Here is a 27,144-nt window from a genome sequence, read left to right as displayed (position 1 = left end):
ATATATTATTTCCTTTTTCCTACTGCAATTTTAATATGCAAAAGGATATTTTCGTATTTTTTTTGTTGTATAATTTCCTTATCCAAAAAAAAAGAGAATTTATCAAAAACAGAAATTATGATTTACGTATTTAATGTAGCATTGAACATAGTTTAAAAAAAAAAAATTAAATAACAATCATTATTTTAAAAATTAACTTTTTAGAAATGTTTAAAAAAATATCTTCTCTCCACTGGTATGATAATTTAAAAATTATTTCCATTTTGTTTGATAAATATTTTATATAATTTAATATATTCTTTAATATATTTATACTCATAAGAATTGAATCAATTGTTCTTTTATCTCTGTAACAAAAACAGCTGATGTAGAAAAACAATTTAAATGATTTAAATTTGATTAATTAAAATAGGAATAAAACCTTTTGACGTAGAAACTAAATTACAAATTAATCCATTAATACTTCTTTATGAAACCAGTCTGTTAACGCACTTTGTCAACCTTCTGGGTAATTACAACTTTATCTACTACTGACCTCAATAAAGAGTTATTTCCTGAATAAGGACATACTTCCTTAGATTCTTCATCCGTGAAATTCTTAGAACTATACCTTTGATTTTAATGATATCTATTGAGGTCGACACTTCGGTGAATTTGTTACTACTTGTGCAGTTTAATCAAGTGTTTTGTTGTGAACAGAATTAGTTACATCTTTTGCTTTTTCTAAGCCTTTTGAATATGTTTTTAATGGAAACGTTATTAATAATTATAAACGTAATTAATAATTATAAACTAGTAACACATATCTATAAGGCTTTAATTCTTTTCTACAACCCTTCTGATCCAAGTTCAAAATTTACCACCACGTAACAGTTCGAGAAGTGCATAGAACTTAATTGTTATCTCCCTCAACTTTACTTTTTTTACAAAAGTATATTTATATAATTTGTTATCTCGGTAAAATCAATATATCTGCTGAATGTTTAGAACTGACTTTAAGGAAAGAAAGCCCAACAGGAAATAAATACGTTTATATTCCGTTTTATTCTGGTTGTCTCTTATAAACTGCTGCAGTTGGATTTTAATGGAATGAATTTCTGTAATTGTTTTATTATGTGGAGAAAAAAGCCATGTCTAACCGGAATTAGAATCCACAATTTTTGGATGAAACACAGAGGTAACATTTTCTCCAAGGAAATCTTCACTTCAACATAAATTTCAAGTCATTCTTTATTCTCAGAAAAACAGATCTGGCTTATTTTTATCAATCATCATTAAACAGCATCCCCAAAAAAGAAAAAAAAAACAGCACTCTATAATAAAAGGTGATGCGTAGATTTTTTTTGTTTAGTTGTCCTATATGCTCACATTTTTATTTTAGCTGCTATTGGCCCAGAGCGGACCAATAGTGGGGCTCCGAGCGGCTACAAACGGCTCCCTCCACGACTATCTTCCGCTAGAAGCAGTCCTTTGTCAATTAATTTACTGATCTGTATACCCACTATATCCTACATCCCTAACAATTGATTCCTTTACCTGTCCCTCCAATATTAAAGTGACTATTCCAGGGTACCTTAATATGTGGCCTATCAGTCTATCTCTACTTTTAACTATATTATTTGAAACCCTTCTTTTTTCATCTATCTGCCGCAACTCCTCTTAATTTGTCACTTTATCCACCCATCTGATTTTTAACATTCTCCTATAGCACCATATTACAAAAGCTTCTAATATTCTCTTATCAGGTACTTCGTTCTTCCAAGTTTCACTTCCATATAAAGCTACGCTCCAAACATATACTTTCAAAAATCTTTTCCTGACGTTTAAATTAATTTTTGATGTAAACAAATTATATTTCTATAATTATTATTATTCATTTATTTTAATATATATATGTTTAGAGTAATAAGGTATATTTATGAGAAATTTTTACGTTTTTTAATCTATCTATCTTTGACACGTGATCAAGCGACAATATATATTTTTAATATATTTTATCATGTATTATAAAAATGTCAATTGTTGATAGGACAACAAAAACCTCCATCTGTGTAAATAATTTTATTAATGTTAGGTAATATATCATATAAAGATAGCTCTTAGTAGGTAACCGATAGTTTGTACGCCGGACTATATTGTATGCCTCCTGTTACCCCAATTTCTCTCTCACTCTCTCCCGATATATATATATGTGTATACAGCTGCACATAGATACAGCTGTTGTAGTCGTATTATGTTGTGACGTCACAAGTATGTTGTAGAATTAAATAAATTAATAATATTTAAAATTAAAAAAAAAAAAAAAAAATATTTAAAGAGGCTGCTAGTACCTCCACGGCCACGCGAATGAAATACAGTATGCGCGCGCGCTTTACTTAGATTCATTGAATTAAATAAACGAAAGATATTATATTTAAATAAAATTATGAATATTTTCAATTAAATTGAGTGTGTAAGCCGTGCTTCAGAAAAAAACAGCGTGACGGGAAATTCCTACAACTGTTCAGTCTTTTTTTTTTTTTTTGTAATTATACGATTACGCTTTTATTCAGGATTTTTAAACACAATTCATATATCGAGAATCATTGTTACCTATTTAATAAAAAGAATTTGAAGGTACTGAAAGTGTCGAAAAGCCCTATTTTAAAGATTTAGAGTTAGTGTCGTCGCCTCGTTCTCAAGTTTTCTTACGTCTCTTAGGGGACGTTAACGACGCCTCTCGCTTTTAATGTATCACATATGAGAGGGCATCCAATGATGACTCTTCACGTAAACAAACAGTAAAAGGAATCTAAAATACTTGAAAAAACGAAAAGGTTTTTTCAATCTATTAAAAATTAATCTGTTTTGTTGTTAATAAAAATCGATATGTTTAAAATTTTATTTGTTTTTGTTGACATTATTTACATCAATCTTCTTATAATTAAATTCTCTAAAATTTATGTTTAAAAAATGTATTATTTATTGCCAATTTAACAACGTTATTCTACGTCAAACGTAAAAAAAATGTGTTTCTGACCCTATTTTTGGCGTTTACCATGGGATATCTTAGAAACTAAGAGAGATACAATTCTGAGACCTATTATTTTCGATTTCCAAGCTCAAAAACCATAAGAAATAACTGAATTTTCCCCTTAATTGACCTTCCAAGAATTTCAGAAAGCCTTAATTTACCCGGAGGAACTGAAACTCGAGCGAAATATTTCACCCTGTATAACTCGCTAACGAAGCGTTTTTGGATCTATGTTTATATGAACTTTTTTCTTATTTTTAGCCTTTAGAATGAGTTGTCAAAGTATTGCTTTATCCTCCTTAATCACTCTATATATACGTGTACATTTAATTTTTGTTGAATAAAACTAGATCCACATAATAATTTGATTTAATCGTTTATTTTTTTGTATTACAATATTTTTTCAGTTACAATATATACAGTTGACTTTATTTGTATAAATATAAATGATTTTTTCAGACGTTTTAAGCATAAATTTTATTATTATTTAAAAAAAAAGAATGTTGTAGAAGTATATTCCATAACTTTAATATATAAATTTTAAATCTGAGTAATTTATAATTCGCAAACATTGTATAAAAAAAAAACCAACATAAAGTCACAGAATATCTATGAAATAAACAAAGAGGTCTTTAATCTATTTTATTAACGTTTTTATAAGCTTCTTTTATTAATTTATGAAATGTTACAATATTTATATATATATATGTATAGCGCACACTTGTGTATATGTGTTTATGCTCGCATATGTGTATCAGTATGAAAGAATGGTAAAGTTAGAAAGGAAAATCAAAATGACAGAAGGTTTTTTTATATGTATTACAGTATTAAATTTCTCTTTTCTTTGATAAATTAATTCTATTTCAACCTTTTTGTAAATATATTTTTTTTACTTATTAAAAGGTTCAAACAATTCTCTCTTTTTTATATGATATTTTACTTGCGCTTGCATTTTTTTCACCCTTTTTCTCTTTCTAATTTACTTTCTTACTATACTTTGTATATGTTCATCAATGTTAAATTTTATAATATAATAAAATAAGCTGGTCACGACAGAATGTTTTGCGTTTCATCTTCTAGACAGGATAATATACCATATGGGATCTCTTTCAGATAATTTTTTTTACGGACTTTCCCATCTGTATAATGGATTCTTCCTTTTTATATGACCCTTTACAACTCCTGACCAAATGATACAAAAAGTACCAAGAAAGTGTGTATTCAAACATTCTCAAAAATTACCTTAATTTAGTGTACCTTTTGAACTAAAAAAAAAAAAAAAAATATTAGCTTAGCTTATAAATTTACAATTAATTATAAATATTGCTAATATTCTTCCAGTAATCATATCTTAGTCAAGTGAACTACAGGATGAACACTCAGACTAGGAAGTATTATGACCAAAAACGCGTATGATAAACCAACACCGGGGTGGTTCACTTAAAAACCTAAATTGGTTTGCTTGGCATTTCTCCTGGTACCACCCCATTCGGTCATCCTAAAGCATACCACCAAATGTCTGTGCCAAAACGTCTACTGAGCCTCCAAAAAGTTAGCGACCAGTATCCTAACTAGCTCCTAGAGCTAACCTAAAAGCATGAGCGGAATATGCGTGGTACCATCCACCACTCGTTTGCGTGTCCCACCGTCCACTTATCATTTTTTTTTTCGTCTTCAGTCATTTGACTGGTTTGATGCAGCTCTCCAAGATTCCCTATCTAGTGCTAGTCGTTTCATTTCAGTATATCCTTTACATCCTACATCCCTAACAATTTGTTTTACATATTCCAAACGTGGCCAGCCTACACAATTTTTCCCTTCTACCTGTCCTTCCAATATTAAGGTGACCATTCCAGGATGCTTTAGTATGTGGCCTATAAGTCTATCTCTTCTTTTAACTATATTTTTCCAAATGCTTCTTTCTTCATCTATTTGCCGCAATACCTCTTCATTTGTCACTTTATCGACCCATCTGATTTTTAACATTCTCCTATAGCACCACATTTCTAAAGCTTCTAATCTTTTCTTCTCAGATACTCCGATCGTCCAAGTTTCACTTCCATATAAAGCGACACTCCAAACATATACTTTCAAAAATTTTTTGCTGATATTTAAATTAATTTTTGATGTAAAAAACTTATATTTCTTACTGAAGGCTCGTTTAGCTTGTGCTATTCGGCATTTTATATCGCTCCTGCTTCGTCCATCTTTAGTAATTCTACTTCCCAAATAACAAAATTCTTCTACCTCCATAATCTTTTCTCCTCCTATTTTCACATTCAGCGGTCCATCTTTGTTATTTCTACTACATTTCATTACGTTTGTTTTGTTCTTGTTTATTTTCATGCGATAGTTCTTTCGTAGGACTTCATCTATGCCGTTCATTGTTTCTTCTAAATCCTTTTTACTCTCGGCTAGAATTACTATATCATCAGCAAATCGTAGCATCTATATCTTTTCTCCGTGTACTGTTACTCCGAATATAAATTGTTCTTTAACATCATTAACTCCTAGTTCCATGTAAAGATTAAAAAGTAACAGAGATAGGGAACATCCTTGTCGGACTCCCTTTCTTATTACGGCGTCTTTCTTATGTTCTTCAGTTGTTACTGTTGCTGTTTGGTTCCTGTACATGTTAGCAATTGTTCTTCTATCTCTGTATTTGAACCCTTTTTTTTTAAATGCTGAACATTTTATTCCAGTCTACGTTATCGAATGCCTTTTCTAGGTCTATAAACGCCAAGTATGTTGATTTGTTTTTCTTTAATCTTCCTTCTATTAATCTGAGGCCTAAAATTGCATCCCTTGTCCCTATACTTTTCCTGAAACCTAATTGGTCTTCTCCTAACACTTCTTCCACTCTCCTCTCAATTCTACTGTATAGAATTCTAGTTAAGATTTTTGATGCATGACTAGTTAAACTAATTGTTCTGTATTCTTCACATTTATCTGACCCTGCTTTCCTTGGTATCATTACTATAACACTTTTTTTGAAGTCTGACGGAAATTCCCGTTTTTCATAAATATTACACACCAGTTTGTATGATCTAAGTAATAATTTATAAAAAATTAAAAATCGTTCATAAAAAAACATATAAATTATAATTATAATTACAATAGTATGGTAACATAATACATATACAATATAACATTAACAGTAGGCATCTAATAATATTATAATTATGTTATTCCCATTATAATATACGAGGAGAGATAATGGTCACATTACTGTTATAGTGGTACGGCATTAAATTAACTCTAGTGCGTTTATGTATTATTGGGATCCGTCTACTGTTCCAGTAGCAAGCTCTATATATATATATATATATATATATATATATTTATTTGTGTGTGTGTGTACGTGCGCGCGCGCGCATATATATATATATGTGTGTGTGTGTGTGAGTGTACACGCGCGCGCGCGTGTGTGTGTGTATATATATATATATATAGAGAGAGAGAGAGCGAGAAAGAGTGAAATTCAATTGGAATGATATATAAATCAATAATAAATATCTGGAAAGCTTCCATATCTGCACTACTTAAACGTAATCAAATTTAAAATATAGACTGGATATTCCGTATATCGGAAAATATTTTATCATAATATGAATTTTATAAAGTAATATCATTTTTTCGATGTAACTGAATACATATTTGCACGCTTCAAAGCTGACAATAAAATTTTAATACTTTCCTGAAATTTTTTATTTATTTTTACATAGTGGAAGAATATTGTTACCTGAAAAATTTAATAAATTCTGATAGCGATATTTTTAAAAGTTATTCTGCTTCTCCACCACGAAAATCATATCCCAAGGAAAGTTTTCGATTTGTCTTAGTTTTGTTTTATGTTAAATTTAATAAACTAAAAAAAATATTCCACTGAAAAAGGAAAAATCAATAAAACGATATTTATTGTAATACTAGCAGACCCGGCAATGCTTCGCTATTGCTAGATTTGAGTATATATATAGAGAGAGAGAAAGAGAGAGACAGAGAGTTTAAATGAACACAATTGACAGTTTGATACAAAAAATTAAAAAACTGAACATTACGGAACTTCACAAATTTTATCATTATACCTTTCACTTATTCTCCTTCCCCTTTTCCCTTTCCAACTTCTCCCTTTCACCCTTCTTCCTCAACCCTCTCCCAGTTTCCTTTTTACCTTTTCCCTTTTGTCTTTCCCCTTTTTCCCTTTTTCCCGCGCGTAAATCGGTCCATTAGTTTTTTGGTCTTTAGCGGACACACATACGAACATGCCTTTTACATATATATATATATATATATATATATATATATATATATAGATCAAAAAAAAGTCTGTTTGTATATTTGTTTGTTTGTTTCGTAAATAACTCAACACCGGTCCCACCTAGCGGGAACCTAGTTTTTGCAAAAATATTTCTTTCACGTAACTAATATTCATATTCTGTATATGAACCAAATCGGTCCGTAAATATAATTTTTCGAAATATCTCAACCCCAGCGGATCATCTAGCGGGTTCATTTTTTGCAGAGATAGTTCTTTCCATGTAAGTAATACGTACTCTGAATATGAGGCAAATCCGACCATAAATACAATTTTTCTAAATATCTCGATGCCAGCGACACCTAGCGGGTTGAAACAAATTCAGAAACCTTCCCTGGCATGTGTCCAACTATTCTCCAAAGTTTCATCGCTATCGGATGAACGGTTTAAGAAGGCATATGAGACATACAGATAGACTAACATTCATTTTTATATATATAGATTATTAAAAGTTTAATAAACCAAGAAATGGTTTTAAAAATAATCGATATCTTTAAACTTTGATCGACTACCCCACCGCGACCAATATTCTCGTAATTTTTTGTGGGTGGCCACTCTCACGACTACTATGTTTAGGAAGACATAAAATCTTCAGTTAAAAATATGCAATAAATAAGACAATTGTTTTGATTTTTTTTTTTGGGAAACGGGAGAATTTGAGGGCAATTTCTTTTATAATAATGGTAAGATAAGCATGTACGCATGCATTGAGCTTAATATAAAGTGAGGTTATGTTTGAAAAATGTTGTGAAAATTGATTCCAAAGAAACTGTCTACTCTACCAACTAGAAATATTAACAACAAATTGGCCCATATATACGAAACACTCTACCAAATTTCATGAAAATCGGTTTATCCAATCAAAATTTCTTAAGCTTCGAACACGCCAACACACTTTTTTTTCTCTTTTTTTTTAACCTCCGGGACCACCGCCAGGTATTGCTTCAGAGGATGAGATGAATATTTTTGTAGCGTCTGAAAATATCATTCCAGACCGGGATTCGAATCCGGGACCTCCAGATGAGACGCACGTATATACGTATTTATAAACATACGTAAGAACATTACCCCTTACGATTTTGTTTTTGGGGTGGGCTTTCTGAGTCCTAAAACATAGAAATGCAAAAACCCAATACCCCATATTTTGACTTTTCTTTTTGTAAGTTCTAGAGCTATAATGCCAGGAAAGTAAAAATCATTATGCTTATTAACGAAGTGATATTTATTAATGAATAAATAAAAAGAAAGATATGTACGAAAAGGTTATTAAAACAAATGAATAAATAAAAAAATCCCTTTCCGTACACCGGAAGGCGGAGGTAGATTTCACCGGTGCTAAGTAAAGGATAAAAAGTTTTCCACCTGAAAGTTAAGAAAAACTTCAAATTTACTAAATATGACAATGGTTGTATGTGAAAAAAGTTTTCACATGTTTAGCATACAAGTCCCATCTTTTTACAATTCCAGCAACATTTTGGTCATCCCTTGCCGTAAGGGTTAGTTATATCAACAATTGTTTTAGATAAAAGTTTTAGGTAATGTTTAGAGGACTAACGACCACTTTAAACTGATTCGATACTGTGCCTATTAAGGTAGGTGTGATTCTTTTTTGTCTTCGAAACCTTATTTTTTCCACCCCGTTGAGCCAATTGTTAGTGATATAAAAAGATTTACTTATATAGCTTTTAGGCCCTTATCCAAATAATAGTAGAAACTTTACCGGAAATCGTCCGTTAGACCCTCTAAACTTGATAATGAAACATAGCCATCAATCTGTTTGTCCTCTTCCAGGATGCCAAAGATGGAAATGCGTCGACAGATGTTTATATCAGTATATTTACACAATATACTGTTTGCCTTTTTATTGCCTTTTCCAACCACATCACTCACTTACCATGACTTACTAGTTTGTCAACTATCAAATTAACTGATTCGCGGTAACACTTCGGTGAACACCGAAGCTTTCACAAAAACTCTTCCTATATCTATCTGCAAATATACTATGCGCTCAGATCAGTGACTTGATTAAGTCTTTAAACATCCAAAGTATTATCCTCGTACCAACAACTGGATTGCAACGACAATCTTGTCGTACAATTCAATTGCAAAGTTCTGTTGATTCATTTTAACTCAAGAAACTAATACACAAATTTAATAAGCCTTTAATGAAAACGTTTCATATTAATTTCTGCTCTTGTCTGCTTTAGGGAGCAGACAATGTCTACACTCTTCCATACCGCAGCACCAACACAGTGTTCTCTACATATCCATTTCATCCTAACAGAGAATATCTAAGCAAACCGGGGGCTGCATGCCAAAACGCCTGTCTTGACAAAGTATGAACCCATGTGGGACCCTAATCACCAGGGTTGGTATCCTCTATAACGGCATGAGACTCTCTTCAGCCACCTTCCGCTGGGCTAAGAATCTGCAGAAACCAGCAACCACTACGTTCTTTTTAGTTTCGGTTTTCCAATTAATTTATATTTCAAAACCAGCATTGATCCTTTGCAAGCTCTTTACCATCTTTGAAACGTTGAGCTTCGTACCTGGAGCTGACATATAAGACATTAATTACTACTAGGAAACTACGCCCGATCCTGATCGTTGAATTGGAGGGAACGAGGATTGTGTCAAAGTCTGCCATCAGATATTTGGGGTTGACGCGCAGCTTAGATTTGGGACCCATATCTTGGAGGCCGAAGCGAAAGCAGAAAGCGCAATGCGTGCCGCTGCGGCTCTCCTCCACAAAACAAGAGGACTAGCGAGCCAAGGAGAAGGCTTCTGTCAAGCATGACGTACTCCTCACTATTATATTGTACGGAGATTTGGGCTAGTGCGTTAAGGTACGGCAGGTACAAGGGAGTCATCCCCATCAACCCTCATCCCCAACATCAAGCCATGGTTGTCGAAAAGATTTGGTGAGGCTGATCATCACCTATCGCAGTTTTTTACAGGACATGGTTCCTTCAATAACTACCTGCACAAAATAGGCAAGAGAGAAGAGCCAATTTGCAACTACTGCAACGAGATAGATGATGCTGAGTACACGTTTTTTGAGTGCAATAGGTGGGATACACTTACACATAGTAAGGCACTCACAGGTATAACTCCAGAGACAACAATAGACTACATGCTAAGAAGCGAGTCAAACTGGAATAATTTTACTAGTTTTGTTAGACAAGTTGTTCTACAGAAATACTCCGACGAGAGAAGACAAGGTGTTGGCTAGAATAGGACTGGATGGACAGCCTTGCTGGTGAGGTCCAGCATACTGCGGTGTGTTGGCACTGATGAGCCACCAAGGACTCCACGGGTAACAGTCAGGCAAGAGCACACTGAATACTGAAGGGACCCGGTACCGCGTCGCCAGACCCAGTTCGAAGGCGAACTGGGTCTGGCGTGGTGTATTAGTATTGCCCTTTTGGGTCCCCAAGGGGCCAATATTGATGAAGAACTCTCAAAATGAGCTAACCGGTAGGCCGACCTGCCTTGCCGGTATATAGCCGGTAGGTGGGGAGGCCTATATGAGTTTAAAGACACTCCCCTGGGCGGCGTAATACCAACAAGTCGGTCCGGTCCAGGGGAGCTGAGAGAAAAAAAAAAGGTACAAGGGAGTGTTAGCTTTACTATATCGGAAGTGTTGCCTGCGGATAACGTCCGCCGGCAACACCGATATGCCTCGTGACATATCGAACGATATGTCACGAGGCAGTGGAGGTACTGGCGAGGGCAATGTCGGTTTATCTGTTGATAGCCCTCAGAGTGAAACGGGTGGAAACTAGGAGGTTGCCACCCCAGGAGAAAAAGGAACAACTTCAGGCCTATATCAGGGAACTGATGTTTGTATGACAGGAGCTGTGGGACATAGGCCAGAGTGGTTGGTGCACACACCGTCTGATTCGGGCTTGGTGTGAGAGGAAACATAGCCAAATTGATTTCTTCCTTGCGGAGGTTTTGTCGAGACACGGGGGTTACAGGGCGTACTTTTATAGGTTTACCCTGGACTACTCGGACCGTTTTCCGGTCTGTGATAACGAGGAGGAAGCGGCGGACCATGTTTTCTTTTATTATGTGCGATTTGAGGCTGCTCAAAGGAGTATATTGGATGTACTGGACCATGAGGATATGTTCACACCGGGGGAATTCAAGCGCATCATTCCAGTGGGAGAACACCAGTGGAAGGCAATAGCAAGATTCAATAATTACATAATTGAAGAGCTAAGAGCTGAAGAAGAAGTCCGAAAGAGACGTTGGAGGGTACCGGAGCAGACAGGCCCGCGGCGGAGGGCCTCAGGGGCATTCTGAGCGTCTGGCAGTCGCCTTGGTGCGGTGAAGCCGTGGGCACTCTTTCCCTGGTACTATGTGATGTGTGTGTGAATTTTTTTTACTCTTGGTGTTGGTTATTGTGGTTACGTGTGTGTATGTTACCATGAGTGTTCAACGTAAAAAAAAAAAAATTCTGTTACGTGTGTTTTTTCCTTGTTGTGATGTGTGAGTGATTTATTACTCCTTGTGTTGGTGTTGTTCTTAGTGTTGTGCGAGTGTGTGTTTGGATGTTTCATTTGTGACTAAGGTGACCGATTATGTAACCTGGCGTTTTCCCCCACTTTCTGATAGTAATGTTGCAAAGCGATTCCTAAGAAAGGCGGAAACCCAAGAGTGGAGGTTTAATCGGTAGTGCGCAGGAACACATATGCACTTAATAACATCTTGCGTAACCTGTTAGCGAACCCGACACTGCTTAGGCGCCCGTAAATGGGGTTCCTCTATAACAAATGAAAAAATAAAAAATAGAACATAAAACATGTGTGATATGGTGCATATCATAAGTAACCCACATTCTGGACACAAGCCTGAATTAATTAAATCAAATCTGGTAAACCTATAGCATATCTAAATTTCATTAAAATTCATCTAATAATTTTGGAGATTTTCGAGATAAAATTATATAAATATATATTTCTTACGAAATAAAAACTGTAAAAAGCCTTGCTTTTAATAACCGTAGTTAGCTTGTATAACACGCGCTAACAAATAGTTAATATTATTCATTTAATACAGTGTACATAAAGAATTAATTGTATTTTTTGTTAACAAGAGAACAAAATGAATAAGCTTTACGCTCTGTAGTAATTTATTTCATTTAATCAGATATAGAAAGCGTCGTTATAAGGTAAACTCATTTTACATTGATCACGTATTTTTTTTTTTTGTTTGTTTAACATGTTTTTCTTTGAATAAATATATAATTTTGTTTTTTTTTTATCGTAGAACTAAATTTTTAATTAAGTTATATATTTTTTTTTTACTCGAACTGGATTACAACATTTAAATTGATTTATATATAAATTATAATTTTTGTCTGTTTTGGATGTATTAATATATCATATTGTTCAATATTATCATAGATTTTCGTAAAACACATTAATTTAACTTCATTATTAATGCATTGTACTAAATATTAAACTTCAAATTTCATTTGTCTCTGTCCATTCATTAATCTCTTGTTAATACGATATATGGTTTACTGTTTATCCAGTAAACTTTTGAAATCTGATTTTTTAAATTGAAGAACGAGAAAATTATGTAATTTTTTACTGGGATATACTAATTTAACTCACCGTTTTTCTTATAAAAAAAGTTTAATCGTTTTTATTTGATTAAAAATTTTCGAATTTTATGTCAATTTATATATATACACGAGTATATATATTTACAGTAAAAAATCGAATCTGTCTAAACTGTTATTTTTTAGTTAATTTTTGTATTTATTTATTTTTTTATTTTTATGGAAAGTAAGATAAATAAAATAATGTAGGTAAATAAAAATTTCAAATTTTTTTTACTTTCCCGTCTAGATAGCGATATATCTCTAGATAAGAAAGTATATTAAACGGCCCAATTTAGGCATATGCAGTTTTCATGGTTTCTTTTTTTTTTTTTTTTTTTTTTTTTCCCCCTACGCTCCCCGACTGGATATCCAATTAAGTATACTCAGTCGGGGAGAGTGTCCTTTTACTCTCAAAGGAGGCGTCCCCCACCCGCCGGCTATACGTCCGGCACGGCAGGTTGGCCTCCCCGGTCTCGGATATTTTGTTTTACATTGCCTGCCTCTAATCCCCCGCTTTAGAGCCAAGGTCCGGCTATGCCGTCCCCCAGCGCCTCAGCAGGGAACCGGGTCTCGGTCTTTACGCCTTTGGCCTCTAAACGACAGCGCCGACCCCACAAAGAGCCTAGGCTCCCGCAGGGACGACCCCGCCGACCGGGACTTGGTCTTTTATTTTAACCCAAACTCAAACTCCCCTGGAGTTCACCCCCTTCTCAGGTACCCGCACACCAAGGCGTACAGGCCCTCCATGGAGTGACTGTCCGCCCTACCCTACTGTTTATACTCCCATTCTTCTGTCTTCATCCTCTTTGGCCCGCAGGACCTCCCCGGCGAACCTGCGGAACCATTCCCAGTTCTCATTGTTGTACCCCAACCAGTTAATGAGATTTTCTGGTGTAAGACCATTAATTACTATTTGACCTCTGTTAACGGCCCATCTTGGATATATGAACAACGTATGTTCGGCATCGTGGTTCTCTGGACAATAGATACACTGCGGGGTGGCTCTCTTCCCGATCCTATACAGATATTGACCGAAAGAGCCGTGCCCCGTCAGTAATTGTGTCATGTAAAAATTTACATGGGATAAAAATTCATGGGATCTTGAAGTTTTTAAACCAAACGAACCCAAAACTCAAAAAAAGGTAATTTTCCTGATATTCGTATGTACATGTGTTCGATGTTCGCTTCTAAATCATCTTATATTTTCAGAACTACTGGACCGATTTTAATCAAACTTTGTCAAATTACTTTTATATATGGGACATTGTTGCCATTAAATTTTCAATTTAATAGGTAAAAAGTGAGAGACTGTAGAGCAAGATCACTCTCAGTAACTCGAGATTTCACATAATTACGGTCATATTTTTCTTAGGCACAGTAGTTAAGAATTAAAAAATAAAAATTCTTCCAAAAAAACAAAATTTTTAATTGAATCTCCATCCCAAAAAATACTGTTGTAGAAGTTTGATATGTTGTGAGGTCACCGGTGAGATATAGAATTAAATAAACGAGTAATTTTTTTTTTGTCTCCAACTCGATCGCTCACTGGACTCTGTACCTGATGCGTTAAGCCACGTGGATAAATTAGTCTGCCGACCATACAAGCGAAATTTGTTCTATGTATGTGGTGAAATTAAATTAATTTATTTAGTGCCAACCATTGAGTACAGCCTAACTCGCACGAAATATTTACGGTATGAACCTGCGCTTTCGTTAGGTTCATTGAATTAAATAAAAGAAAAAAATATATTTAATTAAAATGATAGATATTTTAATTAAATGGGTGAGTGGGTACTTAGAAGACATGGGGAAATAGATTTCTGAACGGTTCAGCATTTCACGGGTCGGTCGTGGATCGTTCGGGAAGTACCTGTGTTTTATTGGGAAAAGACCTACCATTTGATGTTCGTACTGTAGCAAAGATGATGATGTGACCCATACTTTCTTCGAGTGCCGAAGATGGGAGAGGTTTCTACCGATTAACAAGGGTCTTGACTCACCGGTAGCAGTCGTTTGGATTATGGTGCAGGGTGAGAGAAAATGCCAGGAATGGTTTGTGGAAGTTCTTAAGCAAAAGGCCTTGGAGGAGTGAATTGTAGATGAGGGTTTGGTGAAGGGAGAGCCTATACATGGAGTTGGTGGGGGGTCTCCGGATCGCCACCACTGAAGAAGTGTTTGGGACTTCTCGATCCAGCCACTCCCTGGATCTTCGATGAGCATGTTGTTTTGCATCACCTACTGGTATGAGGGTACTGGGTGAGGGGCGTATGAGGGTGAGTTTTTTATTATGTTAAATATAGTTAAAAACTTTTAGAATCCTTGGAATTTTTACCTGTCTTTATCGACTTTAATATTTCTGACTTTAGTTGGATGACATTAATATTTTGTAAATTTGTATTATTATCTCCTTCACCTGACTGTTATTTGTTACCTCTTACCTGTTATCCTTGTTTTATAAATTAATTTTTTTCCATTGTGTTACGAGATGTCATGCATATTATTAACATTGTATTCGAGGTGGTATCTCTGGATGATCTCGTGAAACGTTAGTCTTAGCCATAAAATTTTACTTACGGTTGCTGCCCTTTTGTCGACCGATTAAAAAAAATGATTTCTCTCAACAACAAAAAAAACCGCATTTAGCGTGCACTGATAGTGGAAGTTGAGTAAAAATATTTTTATAAAGAAATTTAAATAAGGACAAACCATCTGATCATTTATTTGTATCGTTATCGTTCGTCCATGCTGTTAACATATTTTGTGCATCCTGATTGGCACTTTCAATTTAGAAAATTTGATTAAATCTTTTTATAAATGCGACAAATTTGATTAATCGCCTTCAGTGTTGGAGAATGACATTATATAATATGTGTATTTACCGTTTATTAGGCGAGGTTAGTGTTTCGAACAAAGTCACTACTGTACGAGGCCGCCTGATTCCTTTTACCGTTCGGCTGTACCAGGTTGGTCTAGTGGTGAGCACATCTTCCCAAATCAGCTGATTTGGAAGTCGAAAGTTCAAGCATTCAAGTCTTACTAAAGGGAGTATCTTTTAATCGGATTTGAATACTAGATCGTGGATATCGATGTTCTTTAGTAGTTGGGTTTCAGTTAACCACACATCTTAGGAGTGGTCAAATCTTCTTTCTTTACAGTTTAATCTTCGGTAACTACAGTTTAGATAATTCTTCAGAGGATGATATGTATGAGTGTGAATGAAGTGAAGTCTTGTACATTCTCAGTTCGACCATACCTGAGATGTGTGGTTAATTGAAACCCAACCACCAAAGAACACCGGTATCAACGATCTAGTATTCAAATCCGTGTAAAAATAGCTGGAGTGGTCAAATCTGGGACTGTTCAAGACTACTCTTCATTTATACTCATACATATTATCCTCATTCATCCTCTAAAGTAATACCTAAATGGTAATTCCCGGAGGATAAATCGGGAAAGAAAAGACGAAGTTAGCGAGCGTAGGTTATATTTGGTTTAAATTTAAATTTCCCTTTTTTTAACCATAGTTCCTCATTATCTATTTACCTTAGTAATTAGTATTGGGTGAATTTTTTTTTAAATATCTAGTTTTTGTTTTGACCCCCCCCCCCCACCACAAGAGGTTATCGATTTATTCGTATCGACATAACATGTTTTCTCTTTCGAGATATACCGATGAAGGTATTTTTATTTTTTACTATCTATAACCCGAACTAGATTTTTATATTTTTAATATTCAGAACTAATTTCTTGGAATTTTTTTCATTTATTTTATAATATTTTTTTAATTATTTCATACAATAATGTTTTTGTTTGTTATTTCACGGTATACCAAGATATCTTTTTTGTTCTTCTGTTTTTAGTTTTTCCCATTTTCTTCTGTTCATTTAGTGAGTAATAAGGGATCTCAGAAGGGAGATGGATGAAAAAACAAAATAATTTTATTTTGTCCGGCTGATCTAGCGGTTAACTCGTAGTCGCAAATCAGTTGTTTAACAGCTGATTTTGAAGTTGAAGGTTCTGGGGTTCAAATCCTGGTAAAAGTTAGTTAATTTTATACGGATTTGAATACTGCTTAGTGGATACCTGTTTAATTTGGTGGTTGGGGTTCAATTAACAACACTCCATAGGAATGGTTGGCCTGAGTGTACAAGATTACACCTCATTTACATGTCATACATATCATCCTCATTTCATTTTACTGCCGCAGAGTTACGTATTGTTTACTATCTGAACTGGATGTAATGTATACCTTAAGGAAATATAAATAATTCGATTTTATTTCATTAAAATTTATTTCTTAGGTAAGGTTTTCTTAGTTACTAATCTTTTTTTCAAAGTGAACTACTATATAACTACTATATATTATAAAAGTAAATATTTTTTTAATTACATGATAAAGATGGAGTTTAGGAAAATTCTAATACAAATTTTCTTGCTTTGTATACTAGTATATTTGTAACTTATAAATTATTTTGAATAAATTAGCTAACTTACAAAAAACAAAAAAAAAATATTACTTTAACCTCGGATTGACCCCATCTTCATTCTTTACCCGAAAGGTAAGAGTTGAACGTAACCTAACATACACCTTTTACAAGACTATAAAACATTTTAAAAGGCCAGATTTATAACCGTAACAGCTAATAAATCAGAAAACAGAGCTGTTTCCCTGAACACCATTATACTTAGGCTCAGTAGAAACACTTAAAATGTTGTAAAAGCTATATTTCCATCTTTCTTTTCAACTATTTCTCTTTCATTTTAGTTTACTTTTTTTGATCTTCTCATATCTTTTGTATATAAAAATAATTTATTGCCACTGAATCTATATGGTGTATATTAATATAGTGAAATCTTCTTTAATGAAATAAATAAAGAAATATATATATATATGTGTGTAAATTTATAAACATCGATATCCTTTACATAGGAGATCCACAAAGATTATGGGTTGGGGTTAATTTTTTATAAAATATAAAAAAAAAAGTAAATATCATTTACGTTATTTTATGTACAATATATAGTATAAGAATTTGTTAGCGATTATCTGAGAATTTTTTTTTATATCACTGAAGAGAATTTTCTATTAAATTTATTTTATAAAAATTTCAACAATTTACTTCCTTTACTTCGTAAAAGGAAGTATTGTGATCGCGGAAAATTTCGGTTTACAGATTTCAACGGAAATATCCATTTTGACATTCCTGAATCCATTTTCACTAGTTTCGGCGTGACGTACGTATATATATCGCATAAATCAAAAACGATTAGCCATAGAATGTTGAAATTTTTGATTTAGAACTGTTGTAACATCTAGTTGTGCCCCTACCCTTTTGATTGCAATCAACTGACCAAAAAAGTGTCCAAAAAATTCCAAAATTAAAAAAAAATTGGATTTTTGACTTTTTTTCATTGCAGTAATAATCCTTCATTGAGAAATTTTTAACGATATATCATAAGTAGTACTTATTTTCATAGGTTCCAGAGTTATAGTAAAATAAAATTTTAATTAATGAGATATTTGGATCTTACAATTGGCAGGCACATCGGTTCGAATCCTACTTTTTCTCCTTTATTTTTAACTTTTTTTTTTTTTTTATTATTAAAATATATTGATTTATTAATAATTATTTACCTCTGATTATAAAAAAAGTTTTATAATAAATAATAATTCAATAATAACAATAAAAAAAAGAATATGAAAAAATATTTAAAGTTATTAAAGAAATAAAATTTTATATACTTTTCATTTTAAAAAAAATTGTGTAATTTAATTGGCGAATAAGGAAGTCAAGTGGTGTCCGCAGTTTAGCATTTTTTTCGCCAAGGATGAGATGGATGTAGTGTGTGTGAAAAATGCCATGTCTGACCGGGATTTGAACCAAGGGCCTCCGGGTGAAAGGCCGAGATGCTACCACTCGTGCTACCGAGGCCAACCGTGAAATATTTACTCCTGCTTTCTGCTCCCTCTGAATAATTAAACCGTTCTAATATTATTGGAATAGAAATCGAAGAGTAAATTTGGTGTTTCTGATCTAAAAAAATAGATAAAACTGGTTCCGAACTTTTATTTCAAATTATAAGATATACGGAGTAAAACAAGAAAAGATTTTTTCGAAAAATACACTTTTTTAGGATTGGAATAAAATACCTTTGTTTAATTTACTCATAAAAAAATTAAAATTTCTAGTTGAGATTGTAGAGAATTTAATTCTAAGAAAACTGATGTAAATAACGACTATTAATACACATTTGAGAAGTACCAAATATACCCCTAGATTTTTCCCCGAAAAATGTTTGTACGATTTAATTTCACAGTGGGAGAAGAAAGCAGGGCTAAATATTTCGCGAGCAGAAACTCGCTAACGAACCTTTTTTATGATCAATGATTATTATAAACTATTTTTCTTATCTTTGACTGTAAAATCATTCCAAGAGAGATTGCCGTGCAATTTCAAATCATTCAGTATATCAACAAAAATTTACACATTGGCAACTTTGTGACTAATTTCAACCATTTCGAAGCTATTATAAAATTTTAAAAGCCTGAAGTGTTATATTTTGTTTAAAAAAAGAGGCTTATTATTTTATTTAATAAAACAAAATTCGATAAATCTAATATTTACAGAAGCTATTTAATTATTAAAAGATTTAGATGGCAACCGTTTTTGAATTTTCAAATGCAATATTTTCAAATTTATCTTAATTTCTCGACAGATATACAGAGTGTCCCATATAAAACGCAACCCAACCTTATATTTGTAGGTATTGAAATAATAAAAAGGCATGTGTAAATGTAAATGTAATTTTTATTAGTACCATCCATTACCTTACATTTAGAGTAAATGTTGGAAGTGGCCGCCATCTTCTTGAATACAAGCTTCAATTATTTTTACAGCGTTTCTTGCAACTTTTTTCAAAGTTTGTGGCTGGATATTTAATACAGCTTGTTCAATATTGACTTTCAATCGTTCAAGTGTTCGTGGTTTGTTGCTGTAGGCTTTTTCTTTGAGGTAACCCCGTAGAAAAAAAATCCGCCGCAGTCAAATCTGGAGATATTGGTGGCCACAAGCCTCGACCGATAACACGATTACCAAAGAATTCCTCGACGAAATCAGAAATTGAACCTGCCTAGTGCGATGTCGCACCGTCATGTTGTAGCCAGCAGTGTCTGTCTTCCACTTCCAAGAGTGCGATGAACCGAAATAAAATATCCTGATACCGTTCTGCATTAATGGTGAACTCGAAAAAAATAGGACCGATTATTTCCTTCTCGCGATATCGCGCACCACACGCCCAACTTATGCGGGTGTAATTGTTTTTCGTGATAAACGTGGGGATTTTCAGCACTCCAAATTCTACTGTTTTGTCTGTTTACGTAGCCATCCAAATAAAACCGTGATCCTGTGAAAAATAACGAATCCATAACATTAATTCCCTCGCGCAGAAATCGACAAAACCGTTGACAATATTGTAGTCGTTTTTCTTTGTCGTGCTCAAGAATCGATGAACCGTTTGAATGCGATAAGGTCGTAATTGTAATCGTTTGGTCGCCCGATGAACAGTCGATTTAGACAAATTAATTTCAGCAGACAAACGTCTGATCGATTTATTTGGTGAGGCGAGTAATCGGTCTTTGATTTCAGTGACTGTATCTGCATTCATCACTGACGCAGATCTTTTGTGTTCCTTGTTATTAACAGAACCGGTCTCTCTAAATTTTGCAACTAACCTTAATATTGATGTTTTGTTAGGAGCCGGTTTATCTGAGTACTTAAGGCGAAACAAATCTTGCACTTCAACCGCTGATTTCGTACTGAAGTACGACTCGACAATGAAAACACGTTCATCTAGCGAAAACACCATCTTGTCTCTAGCAATACACTGAACGTTATGATTGCATTGTTATTACTATCGGTAGTGTTCTACTGCATCACCGCGATGTTCAGATGTTGGACGAGTCCATTTCAGTTACGAGTAGGGGAGTAAACTTGACTCACCTTGAAATTTCATGGATGAGTTATTGATGGTTTGCGTTTTATATGGGACACTCTGTATTTAGAGTAGTTATAATAAAGGAAAAAGTATAATGTTCATGTTAAAAATTGGGTATCGTGGTTTTTGAAATTTTTGACAATATTTGTAAATTAAAGTTTTTTCCGAAAAAGTTTTTAATTCTTTTTGGTTTTTATGGTCCAACTAATTCATATAGACCATTAGTTTTCAAAATGGACGAGAACGCCCCCGTATGGGCGCTGGTGGTCTTTAGGGAGGCGGTAGAAGAACTATAGAAAAGTGGTCTAGGAAGGCGATAGCTGATTAAATAAAAAATGGAATGAATTATGTTTTCCTGATATTTCCAACTAATATGTAAAGTAAATTGTAAGTTTCGACTCAAAAATAGGATACTCCACGTTTAAAAATAATAATTGCAGTTGTTTTCAAGTGCATATCTTAAAAACAATTGCAATTATTATATTTAACAGATGGTAAGTTTAAAAATTTTGGTGGTGCTAGAAAATGTTTTAATTCTCAACGTGGGCGGTGGGCGAAAAGTTTGATAATCAATGTTCTAGACCAAAAAAGATGTGTATCATTTGCGAGGTAGCGGATATCGCAAAAAAAAAGGATTTCGATTTTCTTCAGAGGCATTTTAGAGAAAACTTTATTAAAGCAAATTTGTTACCTACAATTCATATATAAGTAATGCAATAAACAATGAATTCCCACCTATTATAATTAAAATATAAGATTTATTGTTCTTTTCAACTATTCTCTCTTCGGTTTAAATATTTTTAAAAACTTTTCTGAAAGTTTATACTTCATATATATATATACACACCAAGAAATATTTTTAATTTCCTTAAATGATAGACACCGGAAATGAAATGTTGATCATTTGAAGAGTCAGAGGAGGTCCTAATGGTTGACCTGGAGAAACTGGAGAGGTACTTCCGGAGATGGCGCCTCCAACCGAATTCTAGTAAAACAGAGGTGTCGTGCTTCTATCTGAGTAACAAGTTTGCTAATAGGGAGCTTAAAATTCTATTTGAGGATACATGGTTCTATCATAATAAGACACCGAAATATCTATGCCTGACACTTGATAGAACGCTTTCATTTAAGGAGTACCTAATGAAAACTACAGGGAAATTGAGAGCGAGAAACAACATCATACATAAGCTCTGTGGAACGACGTGGGGAGCATCGGCTTCCACTTTGCGCAAATCGGCTCTGAGCCTGGTCTTCTCGGCTGCTGAATATTGTGCGCCAATGTGGCTTAACAGCCCTTATGTTCGTAGAATTTGATGCTCAACTTAACGACACTATGAGAATGATTCCCGGGGTTATCAGGTCTACTCCCGTGGAATGGCTCCCGGTATTGAGCCACATACCATCCCCGAACATGCGCCGTATGAACGCCCTTGTAAGAAAGTACAAGAAGATTATGGACAATCAAAACTTGCCAATACATGAGGACATTGAGGATGCCAATAATGAACGCCTTCGATCTAGACCTAATTTAACCTAATTGACTCCTGGCGTCGAGAATGGAGCACAAAGCAGAATAACCAAATCACATGTATTACTCGGGTTTTGACTTGCCACGTAAGAAATGGTCAACGCTAAACAGAATACGGACTCAGCTTGGTAGGTGCGCCTTTTTCCTGTATAAATGGGGTAAAGCACTGACGCCCTTTTATGAGTGTGGTGAAAATAAAACTATCAGACACATCATTGAAGTTTGTCCTAGGACAGTTTATGAAGGGAATCCTGAAGATTGCCTAATGGCGACTCCAGAATCAATAGGTTATATTAATTTGTTAAATATTTGTTTGTAATTTTTACTGTAATTGGTGTTATGTTTTAGTTCCATACGCTAAATAAATAAATACGGATTTGAATATTAGATATTGGATCCCGGTGTATTCTGATGGTTGGGGTTCAATTAACTACACATCTTAGGAATGATGGGGCTGAATTTGTACAAAAATACTCCTCATTTAAGTGTTTCATATATCATTCTCATTTCATTGGGTTCTGCAGGAGGGGAGTGCTTATTGTACACTAGTTGAACAGATTGCAACGTACACATTAGAGGAAAAAAATTAATTTTTTTTAAATAATTTTCTTATTTAAGCCTTTATTGAAGGAAGTGGTATTAGATTTAGAGATAACTTTACTTATCCAAATTTGTTAAGTTTAGAATAAAAACGAATATTTAAAAAAAAAAAAAAAATTTCTTTTAAAATGTATTCCCCACCTCTAAAAAGTGTTACTTTTGTTTTTTGTTTAGACCACCTAAGTGATCACAATGAATAGTATTCAATTAACTAACTGTTTTAGTTGTTATTTTTTTAATAATTTAATATAATACTTAAGTTTAATTCAACACTTAAGGGCTATTAAAATTAAAGTAGCTTTCACACACACACACATACATACATACATACACACACACACACACACACACACACACACACACACACACACACACACACACACACACACACACACACACACACACACACACACACACACACACACACACACACACACACATACACCCACATATATATATATATATGTATATTCCAAGCCCAAAATGAGAATCAATTTTTTTTCATTACTTTCATAAAATCTATACTTTATTTTGTTAAATATTATATTAACAATTTTTTTTAAATTATTTTTTTGTTATGAATCATTACTTTATAAATAATTTTTTCCGTAAAGTAAGGAAAACTCTCTAAAATAAAAAAATGGGTAATTATTTAGTTCAGGTGCCTCACCCAAAATGTAAATTTTTACTAATTTTCCATTTTCCGACCTCCAAAATACATCATTAAATGAATAAATATTAATTTTGAATGAATTTGATATATTTTTTTGTGATTTCAAGGTGAGGTACCTCAACTAAATAATTACGAAAAAATTTATTTGAAATTTCGAAATTTTATGCTTAAATCTTATTCTAGTAATCTTTCTTGAAAAAAAAAACGATTTTTTTTATTTTTATAAAATATATTTATAACAATTAAAAGTATAATTTATGTTTATTTATAAAAAAGTAGGTTATTAATTTGTATATATTTTTCGTATAATATACTGTGTTACAGGAAAATGAACGTACTCTCTTTAGATGTTCTACGTACATAGTTTCATATAATTCCAGTAGATGGCAGGAACATACCTGTTCTTCAGTTTTTTTTTATTAAACTTTGATATCGATGAATATTATATAAATCATCTTGTATAAATATTATTTATCTTTTTATTATTATTATTATTATTTGTGAATTATGTAAATGACTTTTTTTTTTTTTAAATATCCTGTTGAATTAAAAGTAATATTTTGTAATTTATGAATGATATTTTTCGGTGTTAGCAATTTTATATATATATATATATATATATATATATATAATATTAACTTTCATAATTTGTACACAATAGAACATTTTATATTAATGTAGTTTCGTCGAGATATAAGACATTTTTTTTTATTAAATCACCAAAAAATACATTTTTAAATTGGCTTTTTTTAACAGCATTATATTTAAATAAAAAAAATAATTATTGATTTTTTTTTTTTTTTGAGGTTATGTGTAATAAAAATAAAGCACATTTTAAAATTAGTTTTAAAAGCTTTTTAACGTGAATTTCTTTTAAAAATTGAATTACCTTTTTTTATATCGTATTAAGGGTGTTCATTTGGGTTGAATTATATTAGATTTAATCCTTTAAGAATTGAACGAAAAAAAAGGATTCGGTAAAAAAAATTATCCTTAAGGAAAGACATTCAACTTAAAAGAAAATGTGTTTTGTAAGATTGCACTCCCTTCTTTCCTTAAGACACTTAAAACACATATTAACTGTTCTTTTCTTGAAAGAAGCAATAGTAATATTACTGCGTATAGCATATTCAGCTCCTTTGAATTGACTGAATTAACATACATGAATAAATTTATTTATTTTTTTTTTTTTTTTTGTAAATCGTTTTCACGATTATGGCTCATGTAACACATCTTAGATACAATCTCAGTGGCGGAGTGAAAACTTCCCGGTTTTCATCCTCAGTTCCCGGGTTTGAATCCCACTCAGGCATGATATTTTTCATTCGTTAGAAAATATCCATTTCATATTCCAATGTACAAACTTCCAGTTTATATGATAAATTAATCATCAAAGAAAAAAAATAAAAGAACAAATGAAAATAGCTTTAACTGAAAGTAATGATGGTCATTATACAATTTACCGTACGATAATCAGGTGTCACTTATTTTTTTTTTTTGGTCTTCAGTCATTTGACTGGTTTGAAGCAGCTCTCCAAGATTCCCTATCTAGTGCTTGTCGTTTCATTTCAGTATACCCTCTACATCCTACATCCCTAAAAATTTGTTTTACATATTCCAAACGTGGCCTGCCTACACAATTTTTTCCTTCTACCTGTCCTTCCAATATTATTGCGACTATTCCAGGATGCCTTAGTATGTGGCCTATAAGTCTGTCTCTTCTTTTAACTATATTTTTCCAAATGCTTCTTTCTTCATCTATTTGCCGAAATACCTCTTCATTTGTCACTTTATCCACCCATCTGGTTATTAACATTCTCCTATAGCACCACATTTCAAAAGCTTCTATCTTTTCTTCTCAGGTACTCCGATCGTCCAAGTTTCACTTCCATATAAAGCGACACTCCAAAAATATACTTGAAAAATCTTTTCCTGACATTTAAATTAATTTATGATGTTATCAAATCATATTTCTGTCTGAAGGCTCGTTTCGCCTGTGCTATTCGGCATTTTATATCGCTCCTGCTTCGTCCATCTGTAGTAAATGTACTTTCCAAGTAACAAAATTCTTCTACCTCCATAATCTTTCTCCTCCTATTTTTACATTCAGAGGTCCATCTTTGTTATTTCTACTACAATTCATTACTTTCGTTTTGTTCTTGTTTATTTTCATGCGGTAGTTCTTGCGTAGGACTTCATCCATGACGTACATTGTTTCTTCTAAATCCTTTTTACTCTCAGCTAGAATTACTATATCATCAGCAAATCGTAGCATCTTTATCTTTTCACCTTGTACTGTTACTCCGAATCTAAATTGTTCTTTAACATCATTAACTGCTAGTTCTATGTAAAGATTTAAAAGTAACGTTGATAGGGAACGTCCTTGTCGGACTCCCTTTCTTATTACGGCTTCTTTCTTATGTTCTTCAATTATTGCTGTTGCTGTTTGGTTCCTGTAAATGATAGCAGTTGTTCTTCTATCTTTTAAACCCTAATTTTTTTTTAAATGCTGAACTTTTTATTCCAGTCTACGTTATCGAATGCCTTTTCTAGGTCTATAAATGCCAAGTATGTCGGTTTGTTTTTCTTTAATCTTTCTTCTACTATTAATCTGAGGCCTAACATTGCTTCCCTTGTCCCTATACTTTTCCTGAAACCAAATTGGTCTTCTAACACTTCTTCCTTTCTCCTCTCAATTCTTCTGTATAGAATTCTAGTTTAAGATTTTTGATGCATGACTAGTTAAACTAATTGTTCTGTATTCTTCACATTTATCTGCCTCTGCTTTCTTTGGTATCATGACCATAACCCTTTTTTTGAAGTCTGACGGAAATTCCCCTTTTTCATAAATATTACACACCAGTTTGTATAATCTATCAATCGCTTCCTCACCTGCACTGCTCAGTAATTCTACAGGTATTCCGTCTATTCCAGGAGCCTTTCTGCCATTTAAATCTTTTAATGCTCTCTTAAATTCAGATCTCAGTATTGTTTCTCCCATTTCATCCTCTTCATCCTCTATAACACCATTTTCTAATTCATTTCCTCCGTATAACTCCTCAATATATTCTACCCATCTATCGACTTTACCTTTCGTATTATATATTGGTGTACCATCTTTGTTTAATACATTATTAGATTTTAATTTATGTACCCCAAAATTTTCCTTAACTTATAAGGCATACAATTATCAGTAGACTTGACATTGTGGCATGAAACTTCACAGTAGTATTAATCACCGGAACCAGCGAAAGGTATCATCACCTTTACAAGTGAGACTGTACAAGTGTAGTCTTGTACAGCCTCAGGTTGGCCTAAGTTTTTAACCTACCGGGTTGGTCTAGTGGTGAACGCGTCTTCCCAAATCAGCTGATTTGGAACCCGAGAGTTCCAGCGTTCAAGTCCT

Source organism: Lycorma delicatula, chromosome 13 (genome assembly GCF_047948215.1).
Source record: "Lycorma delicatula isolate Av1 chromosome 13, ASM4794821v1, whole genome shotgun sequence".
Lineage (NCBI taxonomy): Eukaryota > Metazoa > Arthropoda > Insecta > Hemiptera > Fulgoridae > Lycorma > Lycorma delicatula.
Note: the sequence above shows the minus strand (reverse complement) of the source record.